The sequence below is a fragment of the Dermacentor albipictus genome, chromosome 7 (assembly GCF_038994185.2).
Source record: "Dermacentor albipictus isolate Rhodes 1998 colony chromosome 7, USDA_Dalb.pri_finalv2, whole genome shotgun sequence".
Classification (NCBI taxonomy): Eukaryota; Metazoa; Arthropoda; class Arachnida; order Ixodida; family Ixodidae; genus Dermacentor; species Dermacentor albipictus.
Genome location: NC_091827.1, coordinates 18,492,467 through 18,517,067, shown reverse-complemented (window position 1 = coordinate 18,517,067; position 24,601 = coordinate 18,492,467).

Here is a 24,601-nt window from a genome sequence, read left to right as displayed (position 1 = left end):
ATGCTTACCTTTCTTGTTTTCAGGAAAGCAGTCTGCGGGAATCCGTTTGTTCATCACTTAAATTGGCGTCAGCACGGGGGGTGCTGTAGGCGCTGAACCACAGCTTTCGGGATAAATGATTACATCTGGCGCGCCAACATTGTAACCTAATACTGCAGTGACCTATCATATTCTTTTTGACCGTCGGTACACAGTGTTGGTAGCGACATATTCTCGAACACGCAGTCTTTTCCACGATTTTCCTTCGAAAGGAACCCTCATGCAACACAAAAATCTTTCGAACGAATCGCAGTTGAACCATGTTTGCTATTGTGAAGTCGCGGGAATTCTTAGTTTGGTATTCCTAGAGGTTTAGTGTATTGGTGAGGGAAAAAAGGGAGAGATTGATGGAGCCGGAATTGTACTAGGCATAGGTAACTAGGAGACCTAGGCACTAGGCTGGAATACACGTACATAATGTCTCAGTGGCCCAAGCAGGCTAGGTTACTACAGATCGTCACCCGGTTTAGAAGGGGATGCCTACAGAAATCATCGTCATGCTGTCCACTGCTTCATTAAAGACGTTTAGCCTGTACGCTATTCCGCTAAACGGGGGCGGTTTGGGCGGATTGCCGGATTTGCGGGGGCGTAAACGTGAGCGGCAGGAGCGCTGCAGCCACCTGGTGGCGCAGAGTTCAACCAGACAAACACAGAGTTAAAACTGCAGTAACCCACCATATCGTGCTTCGCTGCCGGTGCAAATTTTTGACAGCGGCGTACTTGTGAACACGATTACGCCGCTGTCGAAAATTTACACCAGCAGCTAATTAGAATATAGTAATTAGCTTTGTGTTTGTGTGGTTGAGCTTTGCGCCACCAGCTGGCGCCACCAATCTTGCCGCTCATGTTTTCGCCCCCGCTAAACCGGCAAACCGCCCGCGCTTTCCGGAATACCGGATGCGCTAAAATTCTCTAATAACCCCGTATCCCGTAAACAGTAATACGTTTACGCACAAGCTTAAGAGGAAGCTTTAGCTCGGGCCCAACTCCGGCGCCGCCCATTCAAATACATGTAAAACGCAAAAACGCTTTTATGAGATAACCCCTGGACCAATTTTGATGAAGTTTGTTGCATTTGAAAGAGAAAGTTAAATTCTAGTGACTGTTGGAAGCGGAATTTCGATTTAGGGCTTGAATTTTCTTAACACGATTTTCAAATATTTGACCGTTTGAAAAAAGTAGAAGCACGAAGTTTGCAAATTCATAGCTCTGCATAAAGAATTCATATCGCGGTTCTGTAAACGGCATCCATTAGATCATTCAAAGCGGACAAATTCAATATGTCATTTTACATCTTACGTGCATTTGTTACGTTGTGTACAAAGCTTCTGCAAAAGCTGTATTTTCGTATTACTGACTTTTTTGAGGTTCATGTATAACATTCAATTTTGTCCGCTTTAGATGCACTGTTAGATGCAATTCAGAGAATTGTGGTATCATTTTTCGTAGCTGAGCTACAGAGTCGTAAACTTTATTAAATCTTTATTTTTATTAAAAAATCGACAACCTAAATAAAAAATTCGGAACCAACAGTCGCTATACTTCAAGTTTTTCTCTAGAATGCAACAAACTTAGCCAAATTTGGCGCAGTGGTTACCGAGAAAAACTGATTCTCCTTTTGCATGTATTTCGATAGAAGCCCCCGAGCTAAGGCTTCCTCTTAAATGCTCTCTCACTACTAGACTTCGACTACGCCACTACACTCACCTACGAGTGGACTACACTACACTCGCCTACTACCTACGAGTGGACTGTGAAGGCTCTCCGTCGATTATACGTTCGTGCAGGGTCCTCTGAGCCGAGCCGACTCCCGCATGGCAAGAGACCGTCGCAGCGGGGCCGGCTCCCACGTCTCGATGGGTTCTCGGGCGACCTCGCAGAAGCACGGACTCATCCGGCCCTCGCTCTTCCCTCGAGACTCGCTCTATTGCAGCCTGCCCGGCGTGGAGACGGGCCTGTCGCTGTTCAAGCACCCGGACTCGCAAGTGTACGGCAACGACGACTAGGTCACCTGTACCTTTCATGGCCCCAATTGCAAGACACGGGGTGCCTCGGACAAACCGATCATCTTTATTAGTGGCAACGTAGGGTGGTATCTACTCGGACATTTTTTAAAATATATTACCGATTATGTAGACGCATAGTTCTAGATAACGTTACAGGTAAAGTCACCTTATATGCGTGTTTGAAAAAAAAATTGCATTGTGGGTTCTCTTACGTGCCCAAACTTTAATTTTACCTGCTGCTTAAATCTTGGGTGCTTTGGATTTGTATCTGGTGCAGCTTTTTATGGCATGTACCAGGCGGAATGAAGTGCCTCTTTTTATTTTCCTATCTTTCTTCCAAATAAAGACAAGCTGTGTGTTATAAGGAGTGTAAAGCGTATGGTGCGGTTCCCGGCTGTTGCCTGCTGTGAAAGGTGAGACCCTCGTTAAGCGCTTCTCGCTTTTCAGTATTACGCATTACATGAACCTGTTTAGGTAAGACATAAATACTATCATTATTATTATTACTAATTACGCAGTACCAGCGCAGTACGCTCCGGCGTAGTATGCTCCGGCGTAGTATGCTCCGGCGCAGTATGCTCCGGCGTAGTATGCTCCGGCGTAGTATGCTCCGGCGTAGTATGCTCCGGCGTAGTATGCTCCGGCGAAAAGTGGACACCCTGCCCGGTATACTGTGACGGCGCAGCCAACGTCACTTGCAGCCTTCGGCGCGCTAAATTTAGCGTGGCCAGCACGCGAGTAGAGCATGTCCTGTCTCGTCGGTAGAATCAACAGCGAGAACGTATGTCACCATGACGGCCGATCTGGTCAAGCTACTGGTCCACGAATACGCGGCGGTTGTCGTGCCGTCCTGACAGCCGAGTGGGTAAAGTGCTCAACTCGCAACCGTAAAGGATGTGGTTCGAATCCCGGCATCTGCATCGCGGACAAAAAAAAAATTGCTGTGTGAGTCCCGTGGCTGTAACTGTCACTGATGGGACTTGCCGGATGGTACGCACCGATCTGGTGTCAGTGTGTGCATCGCTAATGCGCGGATTAACGATGGTACAGGTGTCGGCTCAGGGGCTGGCATTGTAACACTGGATAAGCGGAAGTTCTATACCCTTGTTCACATTAGTTCCTGTAGCCAACCCCCTGGTACTCTAAGAAGGGGGGATACACCCTTTTGGTGCCCGTGTCGCCGGCGCTGAGCGGTACATGGATGCATCAGAAATAAAACTATGGGCGTCGCAAACAGCAGGAAGCCGTCCATGCGTATGTGCCGCTAAGATAATAATCAGCCTGGCTACGGCCACTCCAGGGCAAAGGCCTTTCCCATACTTCTCCAACTACCAGTCCAGTTCGTAACCCTTAATGACCATCCGTTATCTTCCCTCCTCATAACATGCCTATTTACATTTCTTAAATTCAACTAAGATGTCATTACCTCGCGTTTGTTCCCTCACCCAATCTGCTCTATTTTTATTCCTTAACTTTACACCCATAATTCTTCATTCATAGTTCGTCGCTAAGATACCCTCGCCCTATAATGAGTGTCAAAACCGCTTGGACCTCATTGCTGATCTCAGTTTTGGCACGCATTAGGGCCCATGGAAACATCGTTTCAGCCCAATAAAATATCTACTCCCGAATGCTCTCTTTCTTTGCATGTACCACTTCCCACGCATGTGCTGATGCCTATTTACGCGGTAAATTAGCGAATAAGCAGAGATTATATTTTCTCGAAAAATGAAAAAAACGGTAAGCCTATAGCCCAGGGAAAATATCGTTTCAGCCAAATAAAATATATTCGCCCGAATGCTCTCTTTCTTTGCTTGTACCACTTCCCACGCATGTGCTGATGTCTATTCACGACGTAAATAAGCGAATAAACAGAGATTAAATTTTCCCGGAAAATGAAAAAAACGGTAAGCCTATAGCCCAGGGAAAATATCGTTTCAGCCAAATAAAATATATTCGCCCAAATGCTCTCTTTCTTTGCTTGTACCACTTCCCACGCATGTGCTGATGTCTATTTACGCGGTAAATAAGCGAATAAAAAGAGATTAAATTTTCTCGGAAAATGAAAAAAACGGTAAGCCCAGGGAAAATATCGTTTCAGCCAAATAAAATATATTCACCCAAATGCTCTCTTTCTTTGCTCGTACCTCTTCCCACGCATGTGCTGATGTCTATTTACGACGTAAATAAGCGAATAAACAGAGATTAAATTTTCCCGGAAAATGAAAAAAACGGTAAGCCTATAGCCCATGGAAATATCGTTTCAGCCAAATAAAATATCTACTCCCGAATGCTCTCTTTCTTTGCATGTACCACTTCCCACGCATGTGCTGATGCCTATTTACGCGGTAAATAAGCGAATAAGCAGAGATTAAATTTTCCCGGAAAATGAAAAAAACGGTAAGCCTATAGCCCAGGGAAATATTGTTTCAGCCAAATAAAATATATTCGCCAGAATGCTCTCTTTCTTTGCATGTACCACTTCCCACGCATGTGCTGATGTCTATTTACGCGGTAAATAAGCGAATAAGCAGAGAATAAATTTTCCCGGAAAATGAAAAAAACGGTAAGCCTATAGCCCAGGGAAAATATCGTTTCAGCCAAATAAAATATATTCGCCCGAATGCTCTCTTTCTTTGCTTGTACCACTTCCCACGCATGTGCTGATGTCTATTTACGCGGTGAGTAAGGGAATAAACAGAGACTAAATTTTCTCGGAAAATGAAAAAAACGGTAAGCCTATAGCCCAGGGAAAATATCGTTTCAGCCAAATAAAATATATTCGCCCAAATGCTCTCTTTCTTTGCTTGTACCACTTCCCACGCATGTGCTAATGTCTATTTAGGACGTAAATAAGCGAATAAGCAGAGATTAAATTTTCCCGGAAAATGAAAAAAACGGTAAGCCTATAGCCCAGGGAAAATATCGTTTCAGCCAAATAAAATATATTCGCCCAAATGCTCTCTTTCTTTGCTTGTACCACTTCCCACGCATGTGCTGATGTCTATTTACGCGGTGAGTAAGGGAATAAACAGAGACTAAATTTTCTCGGAAAATGAAAAAAACGGTAAGCCTATAGCCCAGGGAAAATATCGTTTCAGCCAAATAAAATATATTCGCCCAAATGCTCTCTTTCTTTGCTTGTACCACTTCCCACGCATGTGCTGATGTCTATTTACGACGTAAATAAGCGAATAAGCAGAGAATAAATTTTTCCGGAAAATGAAAAAAACGGTAAGCCTAGAGCCCAGGGTAAATATCGTTTCAGCCCAATAAAATATATTCGCCTAAATGCTCTCTTTCTTTGCTTGTACCACTTCCCACGCATGTGCTGAGGTCTATTTACGCGGTAAATAAGCGAATAAACAGAGATTAAATTTTCTCGGAAAATGAAAAAAACGGTAAGCCTATAGCCCAGGGAAAATATCGTTTCAGCCAAATAAAATATATTCGCCCAAATGCTCTCTTTCTTTGCTTGTACCACTTCCCACGCATGTGCTGATGTCTATTTACGACGTAAATAAGCGAATAAGCAGAGAATAATTTTTTCCGGAAAATGAAAAAAACGGTAAGCCTATAGCCCAGGGAAATATCGTTTCAGCCAAATAAAATATATTCGCCAGAATGCTCTCTTTCTTTGCATGTACCACTTCCCACGCATGTGCTGATGTCTATTTACGCGGTAAATAAGCGAATAAGCAGAGAATAAATTTTCCCGGAAAATGAAAAAAACGGTAAGCCTATAGCCCAGGGAAAATATCGTTTCAGCCAAATAAAATATATTCGCCCGAATGCTCTCTTTCTTTGCTTGTACCACTTCCCACGCATGTGCTGATGTCTATTTACGCGGTGAGTAAGGGAATAAACAGAGACTAAATTTTCTCGGAAAATGAAAAAAACGATAAGCCTATAGCCCAGGGAAAATATCGTTTCAGCCAAATAAAATATATTCGCCCAAATGCTCTCTTTCTTTGCTTGTACCACTTCCCACGCATGTGCTGATGTCTATTTACGACGTAAATAAGCGAATAAGCAGAGAATAAATTTTTCCGGAAAATGAAAAAAACGGTAAGCCTATAGCCCAGGGAAAATATCGTTTCAGCCCAATAAAATATCTACTCCCGAATGCTCTCTTTCTTTGCATGTACCGCTTCCCACGCATGTGCTGATGCCTATTTACGCGGTAAATTAGCGAATAAGCAGAGATTATATTTTCTCGAAAAATGAAAAAAACGGTAAGCCTATAGCCCAGGGAAAATATCGTTTCAGCCAAATAAAATATATTCGCCCAAATGCTCTCTTTCTTTGCTTGTACCACTTCCCACGCATGTGCTGATGTCTATTTAGGACGTAAATAAGCGAATAAGCAGAGATTAAATTTTCCCGGAAAATGAAAAAAACGGTAAGCCTATAGCCCAGGGAAAATATCGTTTCAGCCAAATAAAATATATTCGCCCAAATGCTCTCTTTCTTTGCTTGTACCACTTCCCACGCATGTGCTGATGTCTATTTACGCGGTGAGTAAGGGAATAAACAGAGACTAAATTTTCTCGGAAAATGAAAAAAACGGTAAGCCTATAGCCCAGGGAAAATATCGTTTCAGCCAAATAAAATATATTCGCCCAAATGCTCTCTTTCTTTGCTTGTACCACTTCCCACGCATGTGCTGATGTCTATTTACGACGTAAATAAGCGAATAAGCAGAGAATAAATTTTTCCGGAAAATGAAAAAAACGGTAAGCCTAGAGCCCAGGGTAAATATCGTTTCAGCCCAATAAAATATATTCGCCTAAATGCTCTCTTTCTTTGCTTGTACCACTTCCCACGCATGTGCTGATGTCTATTTACGACGTAAATGAGCGAATAAGCAGAGAATAAATTTTTCCGGAAAATGAAAAAAACGGTAAGCCTAGAGCCCAGGGAAAATATCGTTTCAGCCCAATAAAATATATTCGCCTAAATGCTCTCTTTCTTTGCTTGTACCACTTCCCACGCATGTGCTGATGTCTATTTAGGACGTAAATAAGCGAATAAGCAGAGATTAAATTTTCCCGGAAAATGAAAAAAACGGTAAGCCTATAGCCCAGGGAAAATATCGTTTCACCCAAATAAAATATATTCGCCCAAATGCTCTCTTTCTTTGCTTGTACCACTTCCCTCGCATGTGCTGATGTCTATTTACGCGGTGAGTAAGGGAATAAACAGAGACTAAATTTTCTCGGAAAATGAAAAAAACGGTAAGCCTATAGCCCAGGGAAAATATCGTTTCAGCCAAATAAAATATATTCGCCCAAATGCTCTCTTTCTTTGCATGTACCACTTCCCGCGCATGTGCTGATGCCTATTTACGCGGTAAATTAGCGAATAAGCAGAGATTATATTTTCTCGAAAAATGAAAAAAACGGTAAGCCCAGGGAAAATATCGTTTCAGCCAAATAAAATATATTCGCCCAAATGCTCTCTTTCTTTGCTTGTACCACTTCCCACGCATGTGCTGATGTCTATTTAGGACGTAAATAAGCGAATAAGCAGAGATTAAATTTTCCCGGAAAATGAAAAAAACGGTAAGCCTATAGCCCAGGGAAAATATCGTTTCAGCCAAATAAAATATATTCGCCCAAATGCTCTCTTTCTTTGCTTGTACCACTTCCCACGCATGTGCTGATGTCTATTTACGCGGTGAGTAAGGGAATAAACAGAGACTAAATTTTCTCGGAAAATGAAAAAAACGGTAAGCCTATTGCCCAGGGAAAATATCGTTTCAGCCAAATAAAATATATTCGCCCAAATGCTCTCTTTCTTTGCTTGTACCACTTCCCACGCATGTGCTGATGTCTATTTACGACGTAAATAAGCGAATAAGCAGAGAATAAATTTTTCCGGAAAATGAAAAAAACGGTAAGCCTAGAGCCCAGGGAAAATATCGTTTCAGCCCAATAAAATATATTCGCCTAAATGCTCTCTTTCTTTGCTTGTACCACTTCCCACGCATGTGCTGATGTCTATTTAGGACGTAAATAAGCGAATAAGCAGAGATTAAATTTTCCCGGAAAATGAAAAAAACGGTAAGCCTATAGCCCAGGGAAAATATCGTTTCAGCCAAATAAAATATATTCGCCCAAATGCTCTCTTTCTTTGCTTGTACCACTTCCCATGCATGTGCTGATGTCTATTTACGCGGTGAGTAAGGGAATAAACAGAGACTAAATTTTCTCGGAAAATGAAAAAAACGGTAAGCCTACAGCCCAGGGAAAATATCGTTTCAGCCAAATAAAATATATTCGCCCAAATGCTCTCTTTCTTTGCTTGTACCACTTCCCACGCATGTGCTGATGTCTATTTACGCGGTAAATAAGCGAATAAACAGAGATTAAATTTTCTCGGAAAATGAAAAAAACGGTAAGCCTAGAGCCCAGGGAAAATATCGTTTCAGCCCAATAAAATATATTCGCCTAAATGCTCTCTTTCTTTGCTTGTACCACTTCCCACGCATGTGCTGATGTCTATTTACGACGTAAATAAGCGAATAAGCAGAGATTAAATTTTCCCGGAAAATGAAAAAAACGGTAAGCCTGTAGCCCAGGGAAAATATCGTTTCAGCCAAATAAAATATATTCGCCCAAATGCTCTCTTTCTTTGCTTGTACCACTTCCCACGCATGTGCTGATGTCTATTTACGCGGTGAGTAAGGGAATAAACAGAGACTAAATTTTCTCGGAAAATGAAAAAAACGGTAAGCCTATAGCCCAGGGAAAATATCGTTTCAGCCAAATAAAATATATTCGCCCAAATGCTCTCTTTCTTTGCTTGTACCACTTCCCACGCATGTGCTGATGTCTATTTACGACGTAAATAAGCGAATAAGCAGAGAATAAATTTTTCCGGAAAATGAAAAAAACGGTAAGCCTAGAGCCCAGGGAAAATATCGTTTCAGCCCAATAAAATATATTCGCCTAAATGCTCTCTTTCTTTGCTCGTACCACTTCCCACGCATGTGCTGATGTCTATTTAGGACGTAAATAAGCGAATAAGCAGAGATTAAATTTTCCCGGAAAATGAAAAAAACGGTAAGCCTATAGCCCAGGGAAAATATCGTTTCAGCCAAATAAAATATATTCGCCCAAATGCTCTCTTTCTTTGCTTGTACCACTTCCCACGCATGTGCTGATGTCTATTTACGCGGTGAGTAAGGGAATAAACAGAGACTAAATTTGCTCGGAAAATGAAAAAAACGGTAAGCCTATAGCCCAGGGAAAATATCGTTTCAGCCAAATAAAATATATTCGCCCAAATGCTCTCTTTCTTTGCTTGTACCACTTCCCACGCATGTGCTGATGTCTATTTACGCGGTAAATAAGCGAATAAACAGAGATTAAATTTTCTCGGAAAATGAAAAAAAACGGTAAGCCTAGAGCCCAGGGAAAATATCGTTTCAGCCCAATAAAATATATTCGCCTAAATGCTCTCTTTCTTTGCTTGTACCACTTCCCACGCATGTGCTGATGTCTATTTACGCGGTAAATAAGCGAATAAACAGAGATTAAATTTTCTCGGAAAATGAAAAAAACGGTAAGCCTATAGCCCAGGGAAAATATCGTTTCAGCCAAATAAAATATATTCGCCTAAATGCTCTCTTTCTTTGCTTGTACCGCTTCCCACGCATGTGCTGATGTCTATTTACGCGGTAAGTAAGCGAATAAACAGAGACTAAATTTTCTCGGAAAATGAAAAAAACGGTAAGTCTATAGCCCAGGGAAAATATCGTTTCAGCCCAATAAAATATATTCGCCTAAATGCTCTCTTTCTTTGCTTGTACCACTTCCCACGCATGTGCTGATGTCTATTTACGCGGTAAATAAGCGAATAAACAGAGATTAAATTTTCTCGGAAAATGAAAAAAACGGTAAGCCTAGAGCCCAGGGAAAATATCGTTTCAGCCCAATAAAATATATTCGCCTAAATGCTCTCTTTCTTTGCTTGTACCACTTCCCACGCATGTGCTGATGTCTATTTACGCGGTAAATAAGCGAATAAACAGAGATTAAATTTTCTCGGAAAATGAAGAAAACGGTAAGCCTAGAGCCCAGGGAAAATATCGTTTCAGCCCAATAAAATATATTCGCCTAAATGCTCTCTTTCTTTGCTTGTACCACTTCCCACGCATGTGCTGATGTCTATTTACGCGGTAAATAAGCGAATAAACAGAGATTAAATTTTCTCGGAAAATGAAAAAAACGGTAAGCCTATAGCCCAGGGAAAATATCGTTTCAGCCAAATAAAATATATTCGCCCAAATGCTCTCTTTCTTTGCTTGTACCACTTCCCACGCATGTGGTGATGTCTATTTACGCGGTGAGTAAGGGAATAAACAGAGACTAAATTTTCTCGGAAAATTAAAAAACCGTAAGCCTATAGCCCAGGGAAAATATCGTTTCAGCCAAATAAAATATATTCGCCCAAATGCTCTCTTTCTTTGCTTGTACCACTTCCCACGCATGTGCTGATGTCTATTTACGACGTAAATAAGCGAATAAGCAGAGATTAAATTTTCCCGGAAAATGAAAAAAACGGTAAGCCTATAGCCCAGGGAAAATATCGTTTCAGCCAAATAAAATATATTCGCCCAAATGCTCTCTTTCTTTGCTTGTACCACTTCCCACGCATGTGCTGATGTCTATTTACGCGGTGAGCAAGGGAATAAACAGAGACTAAATTTTCTCGGAAAATGAAAAAAACGGTAAGCCTATAGCCCAGGGAAAATATCGTTTCAGCCAAATAAAATATATTCGCCCAAATGCTCTCTTTCTTTGCTTGTACCACTTCCCACGCATGTGCTGATGTCTATTTACGACGTAAATAAGCGAATAAGCAGAGAATAAATTTTTCCGGAAAATGAAAAAAACGGTAAGCCTAGAGCCCAGGGTAAATATCGTTTCAGCCCAATAAAATATATTCGCCTAAATGCTCTCTTTCTTTGCTTGTACCACTTCCCACGCATGTGCTGAGGTCTATTTACGCGGTAAATAAGCGAATAAACAGAGATTAAATTTTCTCGGAAAATGAAAAAAACGGTAAGCCTATAGCCCAGGGAAAATATCGTTTCAGCCAAATAAAATATATTCGCCCAAATGCTCTCTTTCTTTGCTTGTACCACTTCCCACGCATGTGCTGATGTCTATTTAGGACGTAAATAAGCGAATAAGCAGAGATTAAATTTTTCCGGAAAATGAAAAAACGGTAAGCCTATAGCCCAGGGAAAATATCGTTTCAGCCAAAAAAAATATATTCGCCCAAATGCTCTCTTTCTTTGCTTGTACCACTTCCCACGCATGTGCTGATGTCTATTTACGACGTAAATAAGCGAATAAGCAGAGAATAAATTTTTCCGGAAAATGAAAAAAACGGTAAGCCTATAGCCCAGGGAAAATATCGTTTCAGCCAAATAAAATATATTCGCCCGAATGCTCTCTTTCTTTGCTTGTACCACTTCCCACGCATGTGCTGATGTCTATTTACGTGGTGAGTAAGGGAATAAACAGAGACTAAATTTTCTCGGAAAATGAAAAAAACGGTAAGCCTAGAGCCCAGGGAAAATATCGTTTCAGCCCAATAAAATATATTCGCCTAAATGCTCTCTTTCTTTGCTTGTACCACTTCCCACGCATGTGCTGATGTCTATTTACGACGTAAATAAGCGAATAAGCAGAGAATAAATTTTTCCGGAAAATGAAAAAAAACGGTAAGCCTATAGCCCAGGGAAAATATCGTTTCAGCCAAATAAAATATATTCGCCCAAATGCTCTCTTTCTTTGCTTGTACCACTTCCCACGCATGTGCTGATGTCTATTTACGACGTAAATGAGCGAATAAGCAGAGAATAAATTTTTCCGGAAAATGAAAAAAACGGTAAGCCTAGAGCCCAGGGAAAATATCGTTTCAGCCCAATAAAATATATTCGCCTAAATGCTCTCTTTCTTTGCTTGTACCACTTCCCACGCATGTGCTGATGTCTATTTAGGACGTAAATAAGCGAATAAGCAGAGATTAAATTTTCCCGGAAAATGAAAAAAACGGTAAGCCTATAGCCCAGGGAAAATATCGTTTCACCCAAATAAAATATATTCGCCCAAATGCTCTCTTTCTTTGCTTGTACCACTTCCCTCGCATGTGCTGATGTCTATTTACGCGGTGAGTAAGGGAATAAACAGAGACTAAATTTTCTCGGAAAATGAAAAAAACGGTAAGCCCATAGCCCAGGGAAAATATCGTTTCAGCCAAATAAAATATATTCGCCCAAATGCTCTCTTTCTTTGCATGTACCACTTCCCGCGCATGTGCTGATGCCTATTTACGCGGTAAATTAGCGAATAAGCAGAGATTATATTTTCTCGAAAAATGAAAAAAACGGTAAGCCCAGGGAAAATATCGTTTCAGCCAAATAAAATATATTCGCCCAAATGCTCTCTTTCTTTGCTTGTACCACTTCCCACGCATGTGCTGATGTCTATTTAGGACGTAAATAAGCGAATAAGCAGAGATTAAATTTTCCCGGAAAATGAAAAAAACGGTAAGCCTATAGCCCAGGGAAAATATCGTTTCAGCCAAATAAAATATATTCGCCCAAATGCTCTCTTTCTTTGCTTGTACCACTTCCCACGCATGTGCTGATGTCTATTTACGCGGTGAGTAAGGGAATAAACAGAGACTAAATTTTCTCGGAAAATGAAAAAAAACGGTAAGCCTATTGCCCAGGGAAAATGTCGTTTCAGCCAAATAAAATATATTCGCCCAAATGCTCTCTTTCTTTGCTTGTACCACTTCCCACGCATGTGCTGATGTCTATTTACGACGTAAATAAGCGAATAAGCAGAGAATAAATTTTTCCGGAAAATGAAAAAAACGGTAAGCCTAGAGCCCAGGGAAAATATCGTTTCAGCCCAATAAAATATATTCGCCTAAATGCTCTCTTTCTTTGCTCGTACCACTTCCCACGCATGTGCTGATGTCTATTTAGGACGTAAATAAGCGAATAAGCAGAGATTAAATTTTCCCGGAAAATGAAAAAAACGGTAAGCCTATAGCCCAGGGAAAATATCGTTTCAGCCAAATAAAATATATTCGCCCAAATGCTCTCTTTCTTTGCTTGTACCACTTCCCACGCATGTGCTGATGTCTATTTACGCGGTGAGTAAGGGAATAAACAGAGACTAAATTTTCTCGGAAAATGAAAAAAACGGTAAGCCTATAGCCCAGGGAAAATATCGTTTCAGCCAAATAAAATATATTCGCCCAAATGCTCTCTTTCTTTGCTTGTACCACTTCCCACGCATGTGCTGATGTCTATTTACGCGGTAAATAAGCGAATAAACAGAGATTAAATTTTCTCGGAAAATGAAAAAAACGGTAAGCCTAGAGCCCAGGGAAAATATCGTTTCAGCCCAATAAAATATATTCGCCTAAATGCTCTCTTTCTTTGCTTGTACCACTTCCCACGCATGTGCTGATGTCTATTTACGCGGTAAATAAGCGAATAAACAGAGAAAAAATTTTCTCGGAAAATGAAAAAAACGGTAAGCCTATAGCCCAGGGAAAATATCGTTTCAGCCAAATAAAATATATTCGCCTAAATGCTCTCTTTCTTTGCTTGTACCGCTTCCCACGCATGTGCTGATGTCTATTTACGCGGTAAGTAAGCGAATAAACAGAGACTAAATTTTCTCGGAAAATGAAAAAAACGGTAAGTCTATAGCCCAGGGAAAATATCGTTTCAGCCCAATAAAATATATTCGCCTAAATGCTCTCTTTCTTTGCTTGTACCACTTCCCACGCATGTGCTGATGTCTATTTACGCGGTAAATAAGCGAATAAACAGAGATTAAATTTTCTCGGAAAATGAAAAAAACGGTAAGCCTAGAGCCCAGGGAAAATATCGTTTCAGCCCAATAAAATATATTCGCCTAAATGCTCTCTTTCTTTGCTTGTACCACTTCCCACGCATGTGCTGATGTCTATTTACGCGGTAAATAAGCGAATAAACAGAGATTAAATTTTCTCGGAAAATGAAGAAAACGGTAAGCCTAGAGCCCAGGGAAAATATCGTTTCAGCCCAATAAAATATATTCGCCTAAATGCTCTCTTTCTTTGCTTGTACCACTTCCCACGCATGTGCTGATGTCTATTTACGCGGTAAATAAGCGAATAAACAGAGATTAAATTTTCTCGGAAAATGAAAAAAACGGTAAGCCTATAGCCCAGGGAAAATATCGTTTCAGCCAAATAAAATATATTCGCCCAAATGCTCTCTTTCTTTGCTTGTACCACTTCCCACGCATGTGCTGATGTCTATTTACGACGTAAATAAGCGAATAAGCAGAGATTAAATTTTCCCGGAAAATGAAAAAAACGGTAAGCCCATAGCCCAGGGAAAATATCGTTTCAGCCAAATAAAATATATTCGCCCAAATGCTCTCTTTCTTTGCTTGTACCACTTCCCACGCATGTGCTGATGTCTATTTACGCGGTGAGTAAGGGAATAAACAGAGACTAAATTTTCTCGGAAAATGAAAAAAACGGTAAGCCTATAGCCCAGGGAAAATATCGTTTCAGCCAAATAAAATATATTCGCCCAAATGCTCTCTTTCTTTGCTTGTACCACTTCCCACGCATGTGCTGATGTCTATTTACGACGTAAATAAGCGAATAAGCAGAGAATAAAATTTTCCGGAAAATGAAAAAAACGGTAAGCCTAGAGCCCAGGGTAAATATCGTTTCAGCCCAATAAAATATATTCGCCTAAATGCTCTCTTTCTTTGCTTGTACCACTTCCCACGCATGTGCTGAGGTCTATTTACGCGGTAAATAAGCGAATAAACAGAGATTAAATTTTCTCGGAAAATGAAAAAAAACGGTAAGCCTATAGCCCAGGGAAAATATCGTTTCAGCCAAATAAAATATATTCGCCCAAATGCTCTCTTTCTTTGCTTGTACCACTTCCCACGCATGTGCTGATGTCTATTTAGGACGTAAATAAGCGAATAAGCAGAGATTAAATTTTTCCGGAAAATGAAAAAAACGGTAAGCCTATAGCCCAGGGAAAATATCGTTTCAGCCAAAAAAAATATATTCGCCCAAATGCTCTCTTTCTTTGCTTGTACCACTTCCCACGCATGTGCTGATGTCTATTTACGACGTAAATAAGCGAATAAGCAGAGAATAAATTTTTCCGGAAAATGAAAAAAACGGTAAGCCTATAGCCCAGGGAAAATATCGTTTCAGCCAAATAAAATATATTCGCCCAAATGCTCTCTTTCTTTGCTTGTACCACTTCCCTCGCATGTGCTGATGTCTATTTACGCGGTGAGTAAGGGAATAAACAGAGACTAAATTTTCTCGGAAAATGAAAAAAACGGTAAGCCTATAGCCCAGGGAAAATATCGTTTCAGCCAAATAAAATATATTCGCCCAAATGCTCTCTTTCTTTGCATGTACCACTTCCCGCGCATGTGCTGATGCCTATTTACGCGGTAAATTAGCGAATAAGCAGAGATTATATTTTCTCGAAAAATGAAAAAAACGGTAAGCCCAGGGAAAATATCGTTTCAGCCAAATAAAATATATTCGCCCAAATGCTCTCTTTCTTTGCTTGTACCACTTCCCACGCATGTGCTGATGTCTATTTAGGACGTAAATAAGCGAATAAGCAGAGATTAAATTTTCCCGGAAAATGAAAAAAACGGTAAGCCTATAGCCCAGGGAAAATATCGTTTCAGCCAAATAAAATATATTCGCCCAAATGCTCTCTTTCTTTGCTTGTACCACTTCCCACGCATGTGCTGATGTCTATTTACGCGGTGAGTAAGGGAATAAACAGAGACTAAATTTTCTCGGAAAATGAAAAAAAACGGTAAGCCTATTGCCCAGGGAAAATATCGTTTCAGCCAAATAAAATATATTCGCCCAAATGCTCTCTTTTTTTGCTTGTACCACTTCCCACGCATGTGCTGATGTCTATTTACGACGTAAATAAGCGAATAAGCAGAGAATAAATTTTTCCGGAAAATGAAAAAAACGGTAAGCCTAAAGCCCAGGGAAAATATCGTTTCAGCCCAATAAAATATATTCGCCTAAATGCTCTCTTTCTTTGCTTGTACCACTTCCCACGCATGTGCTGATGTCTATTTAGGACGTAAATAAGCGAATAAGCAGAGATTAAATTTTCCCGGAAAATGAAAAAAACGGTAAGCCTATAGCCCAGGGAAAATATCGTTTCAGCCAAATAAAATATATTCGCCCAAATGCTCTCTTTCTTTGCTTGTACCACTTCCCATGCATGTGCTGATGTCTATTTACGCGGTGAGTAAGGGAATAAACAGAGACTAAATTTTCTCGGAAAATGAAAAAAACGGTAAGCCTATAGCCCAGGGAAAATATCGTTTCAGCCAAATAAAATATATTCGCCCAAATGCTCTCTTTCTTTGCTTGTACCACTTCCCACGCATGTGCTGATGTCTATTTACGCGGTAAATAAGCGAATAAACAGAGATTAAATTTTCTCGGAAAATGAAAAAAACGGTAAGCCTAGAGCCCAGGGAAAATATCGTTTCAGCCCAATAAAATATATTCGCCTAAATGCTCTCTTTCTTTGCTTGTACCACTTCCCACGCATGTGCTGATGTCTATTTACGACGTAAATAAGCGAATAAGCAGAGATTAAATTTTCCCGGAAAATGAAAAAAACGGTAAGCCTGTAGCCCAGGGAAAATATCGTTTCAGCCAAATAAAATATATTCGCCCAAATGCTCTCTTTCTTTGCTTGTACCACTTCCCACGCATGTGCTGATGTCTATTTACGCGGTGAGTAAGGGAATAAACAGAGACTAAATTTTCTCGGAAAATGAAAAAAACGGTAAGCCTATAGCCCAGGGAAAATATCGTTTCAGCCAAATAAAATATATTCGCCCAAATGCTCTCTTTCTTTGCTTGTACCACTTCCCACGCATGTGCTGATGTCTATTTACGACGTAAATAAGCGAATAAGCAGAGAATAAATTTTTCCGGAAAATGAAAAAAACGGTAAGCCTAGAGCCCAGGGAAAATATCGTTTCAGCCCAATAAAATATATTCGCCTAAATGCTCTCTTTCTTTGCTCGTACCACTTCCCACGCATGTGCTGATGTCTATTTAGGACGTAAATGAGCGAATAAGCAGAGATTAAATTTTCCCGGAAAATGAAAAAAACGGTAAGCCTAGAGCCCAGGGAAAATATCGTTTCAGCCCAATAAAATATATTCGCCTAAATGCTCTCTTTCTTTGCTTGTACCAATTCCCACGCATGTGCTGATGTCTATTTACGCGGTAAATGAGCGAATAAACAGAGATTAAATTTTCTCGGAAAATGAAAAAAACGGTAAGCCTATAGCCCAGGGAAAATATCGTTTCAGCCAAATAAAATATATTCGCCTAAATGCTCTCTTTCTTTGCTTGTACCGCTTCCCACGCATGTGGTGATGTCTATTTACGCGGTAAGTAAGCGAATAAACAGAGACTAAATTTTCTCGGAAAATGAAAAAAACGGTAAGTCTATAGCCCAGGGAAAATATCGTTTCAGCCCAATAAAATATATTCGCCTAAATGCTCTCTTTCTTTGCTTGTACCACTTCCCACGCATGTGCTGATGTCTATTTAGGACGTAAATAAGCGAATAAGCAGAGATTAAATTTTCCCGGAAAATGAAAAAAACGGTAAGCCTATAGCCCAGGGAAAATATCGTTTCAGCCAAATAAAATATATTCGCCCAAATGCTCTCTTTCTTTGCTTGTACCACTTCCCACGCATGTGCTGATGTCTATTTACGCGGTGAGTAAGGGAATAAACAGAGACTAAATTTTCTCGGAAAATGAAAAAAAACGGTAAGCCTATTGCCCAGGGAAAATATCGTTTCAGCCAAATAAAATATATTCGCCCAAATGCTCTCTTTTTTTGCTTGTACCACTTCCCACGCATGTGCTGATGTCTATTTACGACGTAAATAAGCGAATAAGCAGAGAATAAATTTTTCCGGAAAATGAAAAAAACGGTAAGCCTAAAGCCCAGGGAAAATATCGTTTCAGCCCAATAAAATATATTCGCCTAAATGCTCTCTTTCTTTGCTTGTACCACTTCCCACGCATGTGCTGATGTCTATTTAGGACGTAAATAAGCGAATAAGCAGAGATTAAATTTTCCCGGAAAATGAAAAAAACGGTAAGCCTATAGCCCAGGGAAAATATCGTTTCAGCCAAATAAAATATATTCGCCCAAATGCTCTCTTTCTTTGCTTGTACCACTTCCCATGCATGTGCTGATGTCTATTTACGCGGTGAGTAAGGGAATAAACAGAGACTAAATTTTCTCGGAAAATGAAAAAAACGGTAAGCCTATAGCCCAGGGAAAATATCGTTTCAGCCAAATAAAATATATTCGCCCAAATGCTCTCTTTCTTTGCTTGTACCACTTCCCACGCATGTGCTGATGTCTATTTACGCGGTAAATAAGCGAATAAACAGAGATTAAATTTTCTCGGAAAATGAAAAAAACGGTAAGCCTAGAGCCCAGGGAAAATATCGTTTCAGCCCAATAAAATATATTCGCCTAAATGCTCTCTTTCTTTGCTTGTACCACTTCCCACGCATGTGCTGATGTCTATTTACGACGTAAATAAGCGAATAAGCAGAGATTAAATTTTCCCGGAAAATGAAAAAAACGGTAAGCCTGTAGCCCAGGGAAAATATCGTTTCAGCCAAATAAAATATATTCGCCCAAATGCTCTCTTTCTTTGCTTGTACCACTTCCCACGCATGTGCTGATGTCTATTTACGCGGTGAGTAAGGGAATAAACAGAGACTAAATTTTCTCGGAAAATGAAAAAAACGGTAAGCCTATCGCCCAGGGAAAATATCGTTTCAGCCAAATAAAATATATTCGCCCAAATGCTCTCTTTCTTTGCTTGTACCACTTCCCACGCATGTGCTGATGTCTATTTACGACGTAAATAAGCGAATAAGCAGAGAATAAATTTTTCCGGAAAATGAAAAAAACGGTAAGCCTAGAGCCCAGGGAAAATATCGTTTCAGCCCAATAAAATATATTCGCCTAAATGCTCTCTTTCTTTGCTCGTACCACTTCCCACGCATGTGCTGATGTCTATTTAGGACGTAAATGAGCGAATAAGCAGAGATTAAATTTTCCCGGAAAATGAAAAAAACGGTAAGCCTAGAGCCCAGGGAAAATATCGTTTCAGCCCAATAAAATATATTCGCCTAAATGCTCTCTTTCTTTGCTTGTACCAATTCCCACGCATGTGCTGATGTCTATTTACGCGGTAAATGAGCGAATAAACAGAGATTAAATTTTCTCGGAAAATGAAAAAAACGGTAAGCCTATAGCCCAGGGAAAATATCGTTTCAGCCAAATAAAATATATTCGCCTAAATGCTCTCTTTCTTTGCTTGTACCGCTTCCCACGCATGTGGTGATGTCTATTTACGCGGTAAGTAAGCGAATAAACAGAGACTAAATTTTCTCGGAAAATGAAAAAAACGGTAAGTCTATAGCCCAGGGAAAATATCGTTTCAGCCCAATAAAATATATTCGCCTAAATGCTCTCTTTCTTTGCTTGTACCACTTCCCACGCATGTGCTGATGTCTATTTACGCGGTAAATAAGCGAATAAACAGAGATTAAATTTTCTCGGAAAATGAAAAAAACGGTAAGCCTAGAGCCCAGGGAAAATATCGTTTCAGCCCAATAAAATATATTCGCCTAAATGCTCTCTTTCTTTGCTTGTACCACTTCCCACGCATGTGCTGATGTCTATTTACGCGGTAAATAAGCGAATAAACAGAGATTAAATTTTCTCGGAAAATGAAGAAAACGGTAAGCCTAGAGCCCAGGGAAAATATCGTTTCAGCCCAATAAAATATATTCGCCTAAATGCTCTCTTTCTTTGCTTGTACCACTTCCCACGCATGTGCTGATGTCTATTTACGCGGTAAATAAGCGAATAAACAAAGATTAAATTTTCTCGGAAAATGAAAAAAACGGTAAGCCTATAGCCCAGGGAAAATATCGTTTCAGCCAAATAAAATATATTCGCCCAAATGCTCTCTTTCTTTGCTTGTACCACTTCCCACGCATGTGCTGATGTCTATTTACGCGGTGAGTAAGGGAATAAACAGAGACTAAATTTTCTCGGAAAATGAAAAAAACGGTAAGCCTATAGCCCAGGGAAAATATCGTTTCAGCCAAATAAAATATATTCGCCCAAATGCTCTCTTTCTTTGCTTGTACCACTTCCCACGCATGTGCTGATGTCTATTTACGACGTAAATAAGCGAATAAGCAGAGATTAAATTTTCCCGGAAAATGAAAAAAACGGTAAGCCCATAGCCCAGGGAAAATATCGTTTCAGCCAAATAAAATATATTCGCCCAAATGCTCTCTTTCTTTGCTTGTACCACTTCCCACGCATGTGCTGATGTCTATTTACGCGGTAAATAAGCGAATAAACAGAGATTAAATTTTCTCGGAAAATGAAAAAAACGGTAAGCCTAGAGCCCAGGGAAAATATCGTTTCAGCCCAATAAAATATATTCGCCTAAATGCTCTCTTTCTTTGCTTGTACCACTTCCCACGCATGTGCTGATGTCTATTTACGACGTAAATAAGCGAATAAGCAGAGATTAAATTTTCCCGGAAAATGAAAAAAACGGTAAGCCTGTAGCCCAGGGAAAATATCGTTTCAGCCAAATAAAATATATTCGCCCAAATGCTCTCTTTCTTTGCTTGTACCACTTCCCACGCATGTGCTGATGTCTATTTACGCGGTGAGTAAGGGAATAAACAGAGACTAAATTTTCTCGGAAAATGAAAAAAACGGTAAGCCTATAGCCCAGGGAAAATATCGTTTCAGCCAAATAAAATATATTCGCCCAAATGCTCTCTTTCTTTGCTTGTACCACTTCCCACGCATGTGCTGATGTCTATTTACGACGTAAATAAGCGAATAAGCAGAGAATAAATTTTTCCGGAAAATGAAAAAAACGGTAAGCCTAGAGCCCAGGGAAAATATCGTTTCAGCCCAATAAAATATATTCGCCTAAATGCTCTCTTTCTTTGCTTGTACCACTTCCCACGCATGTGCTGATGTCTATTTAGGACGTAAATAAGCGAATAAGCAGAGATTAAATTTTCCCGGAAAATGAAAAAAACGGTAAGCCTATAGCCCAGGGAAAATATCGTTTCAGCCAAATAAAATATATTCGCCCAAATGCTCTCTTTCTTTGCTTGTACCACTTCCCATGCATGTGCTGATGTCTATTTACGCGGTGAGTAAGGGAATAAACAGAGACTAAATTTTCTCGGAAAATGAAAAAAACGGTAAGCCTATAGCCCAGGGAAAATATCGTTTCAGCCAAATAAAATATATTCGCCCAAATGCTCTCTTTCTTTGCTTGTACCACTTCCCACGCATGTGCTGATGTCTATTTACGCGGTAAATAAGCGAATAAACAGAGATTAAATTTTCTCGGAAAACGAAAAAACGGTAAGCCTAGAGCCCAGGGAAAATATCGTTTCAGCCAAAAAAAATATATTCGCCCAAATGCTCTCTTTCTTTGCTTGTACCACTTCCCACGCATGTGCTGATGTCTATTTACGACGTAAATAAGCGAATAAGCAGAGAATAAATTTTTCCGGAAAATGAAAAAAACGGTAAGCCTATAGCCCAGGGAAAATATCGTTTCAGCCAAATAAAATATATTCGCCCGAATGCTCTCTTTCTTTGCTTGTACCACTTCCCACGCATGTGCTGATGTCTATTTACGTGGTGAGTAAGGGAATAAACAGAGACTAAATTTTCTCGGAAAATGAAAAAAACGGTAAGCCTAGAGCCCAGGGAAAATATCGTTTCAGCCCAATAAAATATATTCGCCTAAATGCTCTCTTTCTTTGCTTGTACCACTTCCCACGCATGTGCTGATGTCTATTTACGACGTAAATAAGCGAATAAGCAGAGAATAAATTTTTCCGGAAAATGAAAAAAAACGGTAAGCCTATAGCCCAGGGAAAATATCGTTTCAGCCAAATAAAATATATTCGCCCAAATGCTCTCTTTCTTTGCTTGTACCACTTCCCACGCATGTGCTGATGTCTATTTACGACGTAAATGAGCGAATAAGCAGAGAATAAATTTTTCCGGAAAATGAAAAAAACGGTAAGCCTAGAGCCCAGGGAAAATATCGTTTCAGCCCAATAAAATATATTCGCCTAAATGCTCTCTTTCTTTGCTTGTACCACTTCCCACGCATGTGCTGATGTCTATTTAGGACGTAAATAAGCGAATAAGCAGAGAATAAATTTTTCCGGAAAATGAAAAAAAACGGTAAGCCTATAGCCCAGGGAAAATATCGTTTCACCCAAATAAAATATATTCGCCCAAATGCTCTCTTTCTTTGCTTGTACCACTTCCCTCGCATGTGCTGATGTCTATTTACGCGGTGAGTAAGGGAATAAACAGAGACTAAATTTTCTCGGAAAATGAAAAAAACGGTAAGCCTATAGCCCAGGGAAAATATCGTTTCAGCCAAATAAAATATATTCGCCCAAATGCTCTCTTTCTTTGCATGTACCACTTCCCGCGCATGTGCTGATGCCTATTTACGCGGTAAATTAGCGAATAAGCAGAGATTATATTTTCTCGAAAAATGAAAAAAACGGTAAGCCCAGGGAAAATATCGTTTCAGCCAAATAAAATATATTCGCCCAAATGCTCTCTTTCTTTGCTTGTACCACTTCCCACGCATGTGCTGATGTCTATTTAGGACGTAAATAAGCGAATAAGCAGAGATTAAATTTTCCCGGAAAATGAAAAAAACGGTAAGCCTATAGCCCAGGGAAAATATCGTTTCAGCCAAATAAAATATATTCGCCCAAATGCTCTCTTTCTTTGCTTGTACCACTTCCCACGCATGTGCTGATGTCTATTTACGCGGTGAGTAAGGGAATAAACAGAGACTAAATTTTCTCGGAAAATGAAAAAAAACGGTAAGCCTATTGCCCAGGGAAAATATCGTTTCAGCCAAATAAAATATATTCGCCCAAATGCTCTCTTTCTTTGCTTGTACCACTTCCCACGCATGTGCTGATGTCTATTTACGACGTAAATAAGCGAATAAGCAGAGAATAAATTTTTCCGGAAAATGAAAAAAACGGTAAGCCTAGAGCCCAGGGAAAATATCGTTTCAGCCCAATAAAATATATTCGCCTAAATGCTCTCTTTCTTTGCTTGTACCACTTCCCACGCATGTGCTGATGTCTATTTAGGACGTAAATAAGCGAATAAGCAGAGATTAAATTTTCCCGGAAAATGAAAAAAACGGTAAGCCTATAGCCCAGGGAAAATATCGTTTCAGCCAAATAAAATATATTCGCCCAAATGCTCTCTTTCTTTGCTTGTACCACTTCCCATGCATGTGCTGATGTCTATTTACGCGGTGAGTAAGGGAATAAACAGAGACTAAATTTTCTCGGAAAATGAAAAAAACGGTAAGCCTATAGCCCAGGGAAAATATCGTTTCAGCCAAATAAAATATATTCGCCCAAATGCTCTCTTTCTTTGCTTGTACCACTTCCCACGCATGTGCTGATGTCTATTTACGCGGTAAATAAGCGAATAAACAGAGATTAAATTTTCTCGGAAAATGAAAAAAACGGTAAGCCTAGAGCCCAGGGAAAATATCGTTTCAGCCCAATAAAATATATTCGCCTAAATGCTCTCTTTCTTTGCTTGTACCACTTCCCACGCATGTGCTGATGTCTATTTACGACGTAAATAAGCGAATAAGCAGAGATTAAATTTTCCCGGAAAATGAAAAAAACGGTAAGCCTGTAGCCCAGGGAAAATATCGTTTCAGCCAAATAAAATATATTCGCCCAAAGGCTCTCTTTCTTTGCTTGTACCACTTCCCACGCATGTGCTGATGTCTATTTACGCGGTGAGTAAGGGAATAAACAGAGACTAAATTTTCTCGGAAAATGAAAAAAACGGTAAGCCTATAGCCCAGGGAAAATATCGTTTCAGCCAAATAAAATATATTCGCCCAAATGCTCTCTTTCTTTGCTTGTACCACTTCCCACGCATGTGCTGATGTCTATTTACGACGTAAATAAGCGAATAAGCAGAGAATAAATTTTACCGGAAAATGAAAAAAACGGTAAGCCTAGAGCCCAGGGAAAATATCGTTTCAGCCCAATAAAATATATTCGCCTAAATGCTCTCTTTCTTTGCTCGTACCACTTCCCACGCATGTGCTGATGTCTATTTAGGACGTAAATAAGCGAATAAGCAGAGATTAAATTTTCCCGGAAAATGAAAAAAACGGTAAGCCTAGAGCCCAGGGAAAATATCGTTTCAGCCCAATAAAATATATTCGCCTAAATGCTCTCTTTCTTTGCTTGTACCAATTCCCACGCATGTGCTGATGTCTATTTACGCGGTAAATAAGCGAATAAACAGAGATT